This window comes from Topomyia yanbarensis, chromosome 2, assembly GCF_030247195.1.
Source record: "Topomyia yanbarensis strain Yona2022 chromosome 2, ASM3024719v1, whole genome shotgun sequence".
Lineage (NCBI taxonomy): Eukaryota > Metazoa > Arthropoda > Insecta > Diptera > Culicidae > Topomyia > Topomyia yanbarensis.
Window position 1 is genome coordinate 431,864,450 of NC_080671.1, and position 7,606 is coordinate 431,872,055.

Sequence of the window (7,606 nt, forward strand, 5' to 3'; positions counted from 1 at the left end):
TGTGATATTTGTGACAAAGCGTTCATCCAAAACTGGCAATTGGTGAACCACAAACGCACCCACGCCAGTGAACGACCGCTATCGTGTGACATTTGTGGCAAAGGATTTTCTCGTCGTATTGGTCTGCACTTTCACAGACGTATACATACGGATGAAAAACCGCACGAATGTGCTATCTGTGGTAAGAAATTCTTTCTCCAATGTGACTTGAAGACCCATTGGCAGCGAGGACATACCAATGAACGTCCACATAAGTGTACCGTCTGTGGACGAGGGTTCGTAAGAAAACTTGAATTAGATGTACACACACGAGTGCACACAGGAGTGCGGCCTTTCAAATGCGAAATATGCGACAAAACGTACACCCGAAAACGGCCACCTGTCGGTGCACAGGCGCAAACATACCGGGTAGTGGTGAGTTCTCATTTAAATACTTATTTTTTATTCGAAATGTCTTAGCTAGTAGAGAGGTCTAGGATATCAATTTCAATTTAGATGCCTGCGATAGAATTTATATTTAAAACTATTTTCGATGTACCTTAAAACTAGAATGAAAGAAAGCCTTATCACAGTGAACATATTTAAAGGATCCTTAATTCCCTACATTCGCTGCCCGAATTGCGTAAACTATATAAACAGAATGCACACGAAAACGAACGGAACAAATATTGCTTACTTAAATCAAACGTAAAACTAGGCTATTCAACGGGTTAGCAAGTAGGTGCTGAGGTCTGTCCAGCGGTTTCGGGTAGAGCGTAGCTTCCGGTTCACTGGCGCCCCAACGACCAACTGCTAGCTGTTCGACGCAGTCTACTCGGTTTAATCCCCTGTGGTGGATCTAGCCTGCTCACGAGCCAACCGGTAGGATGTCGAGGTCATTCCGGTGAAGCCTGACGAGTTAAATAACGCTTCTATGATGACTCATCCTCTCCGGGCACCTATTCGGTGTTACTACCGGTCCTCTTATCTTTACCACGAAACTCTATAGGTGTCGCCCCACGGATTGGAATTGGCGTTGCGGTAAAGCTCCTCTAGGCAGGCTTTCTTACTGAGCTTCATATTCTTGTTAGGTGCGGCCCTTGCCGCCTTGTACTTTGGCCGCTGGCAACATGCACGTAGATCGGCAGTCGCCTAGTTTCACCAGACGGCTGAGCGGCAACTGTACCTTGGTTTACCTTCTCTTGGCATGGTTACATCGCACGCTCTTGCTAATGCCGTTAACACTTCATGTGCACTGAAGTCGAAGTTCGTTGTTTTCCACCTCCGCTTATTTGATTGGGTCACACGCGCTTTCGACTGCTCATTGCTTCCGATAGTGTACCGAATCGCTTGGTGGTCGCTCCTCGCACACTCTTCAATTCAAACTTTCTGCCAGTCCGGGGCTGCGGAAAGTAACGTCAATAATCGATTCTCGGCCTTCCCGGCGGTAGGTATTGGTTGTCGTTTGCAACAACTAGGTTTAGCTTTGCAGAGGCCTCGATAAGACTATTTCCTTGAGTTGATGAAGCGTCTGCCCCTTTCTGCTGTCTAAGCGTTGAGATCGCCGGCTATAACGACTGGTCGCCGATCGGCAAGCTATTCTGCCAGCTTATTGATCATTTCTGTGTGTCAATCGATTGTTCACCACGGAGATGCGTAGCAGCTGCAGAAGAAGACTATTGATTTTGGCGATTACAAAGCCTTCATCTGCGCGTCAAGCCACTTCCTGAAATGGATAACTTCCCATCGTCCAAATCGCTTCTGATTTTGCGTTATCTGATATCCAGTTTCCATCACTGGTTGGGATACGGCATGGCTCCGAGATGATAGCTACATTGCATTTAGACACCGCTACAGCTTGCCGCAGCAAGTGTTGTGCTGTGTCGCAGTGGTTGAGGTTGATATGCGTTACCTCCACTGTCTTCGTTGCAGTTGCCTGTTTGAAGGCCGGATATTGGGGGCCTCCTGTAACGTGGTGGTTACCTTTTTCGTTTGCACGGATCAGACATCGGCAGTCTTCCCCGTACCTTCTGCATAATTTGCTCCTGTCAGGTCTACTGCAGTTTCTCGCCAGGTGGCCGAACTCTTGACACTTGAAGCGCACTTCCGGTCGCAGAGAGACACTCGGGGGATATACCGACCAGCCAACTATGATCTTCCCTGTTTTAGTACCTTGTTACTTCGACCGAAGCCGCTTGCGTGCCGAAAGGTTCCTTCCTCATTCGGATCGACATCTGAGCTTCTCTAAGCTCGCACCGTTCTTTCGCAGCTTTTCTTCCGAGGATATTTCATCCAGGTCTTCACATTGGATGGTTACCTCCGGGCACAAGGCTCATACCTACACCATTTCGAAATTTGATTTATCGATGAGCTCTTTATAAGTAGAGCCGTTTGACTTCGGATCCTTTTTCAATTCCAGGATCATCTATCCGGTGCGGGTGCGCCTGATTTTCTTAACGTCTGAACGGTACGCATTTCGCGCAATACTATCACGTACCAGTCATCGTTAGCTTTGACCACTGATAACTGACATACAAGTCAAGTTTTCAATGTGTGTAAGGAAAATAATTGTCATTTTCTAATAACAGCAGCAAGTAGCAACTTTCCGCTTGTCGGCGCTACGATCTGCCAGTAGACTTCCAGCAAACGGGCCTTGTGTGCAAAGTTGATTACAATGGATATTCACGTATGCGAAATTGCGTGCGATGCTGATTTTTAACGTATTTATATTCGAATGTTTACACAGGTTTTACCGAAAAACTTGTTTATATGTCTGTTCTCTGTGCTTTGACTATGAGTGCTTCTCCTTTGTTTCGTTCCTTGAAGAGCTGTTGCTTTTCGGACCTAACCTTGTTGTTCGCTTTCCATTTTGTGTTGCCGACGTCTTCCCATTTGGTGTTTTTACCCACGTTAGTGGTTGCTTCGTTCGCTACACGTACTACGGTGTCGGGAGCCTCCATGTATTTTTTTGGAACCTCCAGGTCTTGCATCACCTGGTTAAGCTCTTGGCCTGGAGAGGAACGAGGTTTTCCTGGAGTTTGTGGTTCGTCTCATAAGTTTCCTCACTTTCGATGGTGCCACTGTTTGTCTTCTTTCCAGGGACTTCTTGGCCATCGACAATTCCTTTTCGGTTACATCCGCTTTTTGCTCCAAGGTTCTCCATTCCTTGACGAGCAATCCGAGGTTTCCTGGTATCTTCTGTAACCTTTTGTTACATCGTTTTTTATTGGCTTCGCAACAATGCAATGATACTCGTGATTTGCTCAATAAGTCCTACCCTGAATATGATGTCAAGCTGTGTGTAAGCAACATCCACGGTTTTGCTGAAAAGCCACTACTCAGTAGAGGAATCTGTGATAGCAACGGCTCAAGAATCTGCAGAAGACAAAAGAGCGATAGAGATTATGGAGCGGACAACGGAGCGCATCGGAGAACGGTTCCAGACCGGTTTGCTCTGGAAGGAGAACAAGCCGCGGTTTCCGAAGAGTATTCAGATGGCGCTGAGGAGAAATTTGCAGCTCAAGAGGAAGTTAATGAAAAATCCGGAATTATACACGAATGTGAGAATGGAAATCGAGGTATATGTGCAGAAGGGATACGCTTACTTGGCCACATAGGAAGAGCTGGAGAATACCGAGGCAGAGAAAGCTTGGTACTTGCCTATGAATGTTGTGCTGGAACCGAAGATACCGGGAAAGGTGCGTATGGTTTGGGATGATGCGCCGGAGATGCATGGTGTTTCGCTCAATAGCAAGCTGTTGAAGGGACCGAATCTGCTCGTACCGTTAGTGGCAGTAATTATCGGGTTTCGTGAGTGGAGAATCGCGGGGCGGGGGGTGGGGGCGATTTCAAGGATATGTTCCATCAGCTGAAGATAATAAAGGAAGATCGTCCAGCTGACCGATTTCTCTTTAGATCCAATCCCGAAGAGGATCCTAAAGTTTATCCGCCCGGAATGATCACCGTCCGTCCGAAACCTGCACCATCCGTCTGGAACAAGCAACCGTTCGGAATAAACATGAACCGTCCTGATCAAAGCGGAATTCCTCCACAACGGTGAGAAGAACCAATTGGAGTGTTAGGACATTAAGCAAGCCGTCGTCAGCGGACCTCATAACCACGTGGTGAATCCTCACGCAGCGGCGTCATCTCCATTCAATAACGTAGAGTGGTGCTGGTGTCCGGCGAGCCCCTTTAAGATATTGCCGAGTCACACGTGTGCGTCGATTGGTGGAAGTTAACGTTTCGGAGGCTTGAGTCCGTTGAGGTCTGGTTAAGCCTGGTCCTCGCTCATCGACACTTTCCCCTCCGTACACGAGCACCAAGAGTAGAGTCAACGACACCTGCATAGCTAATGGCTCTATTCTCCGACGACCGTCGTACCGTCGCAACTCTTAAGGTATTAATGCCCTCTCGCAATCTCTCTCCCCACACAAGTATGATCCTGTCGCACGTGCCGCATCAGTTGCTGTTCGGCCGCATCGATCCCTTTTCCCCAATTCCTACAGATTATGTTTCGCTCAATGAATAAGTAAAATTAATGTTTGTTAGTTGTCCTTTCTTTCTTACTGAGGCTACAAGTTTTTCCTGGTTGTCAATCTGCATTATTGTCTGGTTCGTGATAAGTAATCGGTTATTTATGAAGCTGGTGTTTCTGCAAAGCCAGGGAAGCGACCAGGAGATCCGGTATCGTATCGGCATATATGCCGACTGGTGAACTTCTGAAAAGGGTCATCCTCAACAGACTGACGATCTACGCTGAACGTGAGAACGGACTATCGCAGAAACAGGTCGGATTCCGGAAAGAGATCTCGACGGTGGATGCCATCCGCACACTCATCGCGAGTGCGGAGAAAGCATTGAAGCAAACGAGAAGGGTTAATCGGTACTGCGCCGTGGTAACGATCGACTTGAAGAACGCGCTCATCGGCGCCAACTGGGTGGCCATCGCCGTAGTGTTGCACAGAATGCGAGTTCCGGTGCAGAGTTCTGAGAAGTTATTTTCAGAACCAAGTACTGGTCTACAAGACGAAAATGGAACAGAAGTCGATTAGGGTTACGGCGGGCGTACCTCAGGGCCGAGGTGTATACAGGTGTACACATTTTTTTTTTCTATGTGTGCATCAGCTGTCACTTTTTTCGAGCAAACAAGAAGAATGAAGAAGAAAACAGAAGCACGTGGTCTCATACTTCGTTCTGATTGGTTGGTGATGTAAACATTTGCTCTTTTGCGATCCCGGACGCCATACTTATTTTTACCACGTGCTTACAAGCTTCATTTCGATTGGTCGGTTGATTATGTGCTTCGCGGTCCTGGGCCGCCATGATTAATTTCACTAGCAACAAACCAACACACTCAAACTTGACGAATGTGAACACCTCTACTATAATGCATCTCGCCTCAGGGCCCCATACACGGTTCAACGCTCTGGAATATTATGTACAACGGAGTGTTAACACTGTAACTGCTCAAGGAAATCATCGGTTTTCAAGAGCGACTTCAGGCCAATTGGCCTGTCATGCACCCCTAAGGAAGGATGCAAAATGCCTACCGTTTCTGCGGCTGTAATTTTTCTTCCTACATGCTCATTTCTCATACGACGCTGCTGTCGTTCGTTAGTGCAGGACGCCCAGCGCTGTACGGCAGTCTTTAAGCAAAGCAGTAACATGACAAAAAATACTGCCCCAGTACAGCCACCAGACGCGAGCGGTACAGCTTCTCTTTCCTTATTTTACACATTTTAATATTTTTATTCTATTCAATATTTTTAATCATAAACGACGACAATGAATGCGGTTCGCTTACACCACGACCGGCATCAACGCTTTCGTGTGCGGGCCTCTCTCTTTGACTATGCAGAGAAAAGTGTACAATGCGAGAGAGCAAACTTTACTACGCCACACTCTCACCGAGCAGTCGGAGTACAGCAGCAAAGCAAAAATGTTTTCTACTGCTGTACGGAAAAATGTACTCGGTTTGGCTACCGCTCTGGCAAGAGCTGGAGTGGTGCGTCGCTGTAGCGAGCTATACGGCTTCTACAAATGTAAATATACCGAAAGAAATGTAGTTTGCCGGTACCGTTGGCATCCCTGACGCTAAGACACAGAAGAGTCACTCGGCAACTGACCCAGTAGCTGGAAGACGGAAACCTCGACCCACTCACATTCGCTTTGATGAAAGCACAGACGCCAACCAAGGCTTTCTCGGGAAATGTTGGATAAAGCAAGGTCTGAAAACCTCCACGCTGACATCGTCATACTCGATGTGGCTAAAGCGTATAACACCGTTTGGTGCGATGGCGTCCTACAACAACTCCGACGATGGAGTAGACAAGGGAAGCTCAGCGCCTTCGTCCAAAACTTCTCAACGAACCGCCGCTTCTGGATCTGCCAGGGGGCACAGTATTCGACGAATTTTTGCGAGATCGTCGAGGTACCGCAAGCATCAGTACTGGCTGTGATCCTCTTTTGAGTGAGGATGAATTTGCTTTTCGTCGCGCTATCCAGGGGTGTCTACGTCTTCGTGTAAGTGGACGACATCATAGTGTTGGCCTTTGGGAGACTAATCTCTCCAGCCGCCGTCAACGGCACATACCACATAGCCAACGCTCGACCAATCCGCCCGTACGTCTGTTCCGAAAGGAAGCAGTCGCTCTCGGGATCACCTTCCACCGGCAAGTAAATATGATAGCATTCTTCTGGCGACTGAAAAAAGACTGCGAGAGCAGAAGGCGTCGTCCGCACCATCTGTGCCTGCCAGCCCAAAAGCAACTGTCGAACAGCGTTGAAAGTCGTACGATCTCTAGTTCGCAGCCGATTTGTTTATAGGATCAAGTTGATCTGCCTTTTGCCATCCTAGGGCCCCTATACTATGAAGCGGTGCGGTTAGCCTTTGGTCTACTACCGAGTACCCCCGGCCGAAGCTAATTGTGTCGAGGCCGGAGTACAACCCTGCCTCTAAGAAGCAGCTAGCGCCATTTCAGTAGCAACGGCCAAGAGCCCCACCGTCATACATGGGGCACACCTGAGTGACCTCTTATAACCATCCGGTGGCATGAATGTAAAGGCGTAAAGTAATCGTTCATGAAAATCCAGCCTAAGGCGTAACTAGTTTAGGTAATGCATATCAACAAGACTGGCAACACTGCTCTGAATCTGGAGACAGTAACAGCAACGCCACCTGCGGGTAAAGGTAGTACTTCCCATAGTGATGCACACACACATATACACTTTTACATTGAGCTTCCTACCTTCCTTCAATGGAGACTCTGTAACCTCTGTCGCCGCTAGTTTGTATGGGGAAAGCACAGATAACAGACACCCATGATCGAACAAAAATATTTAAAAAAAAAACGTGTGTAAACATTTGAATTAATACACGATAAACACTAGCGCCGCCATACCAACCTATCCCAAATATCCGTCAAATCCATTCCGGAACCGGTTCGAAATCCTGAATTGATTCAGTATGGAATCTTGCCCAAAGAAAACAACCGATTTCGTCTCTATCGGTTGATGCATTTGCGCTGGAATTCATGCTGGAAGTCCGAACCGGTTCCGGACTAGTTTGACTGGGTAGAGGAATAACCGTTGTCAGTTCTGTCGAACTCAGTCACAAAAAACATGA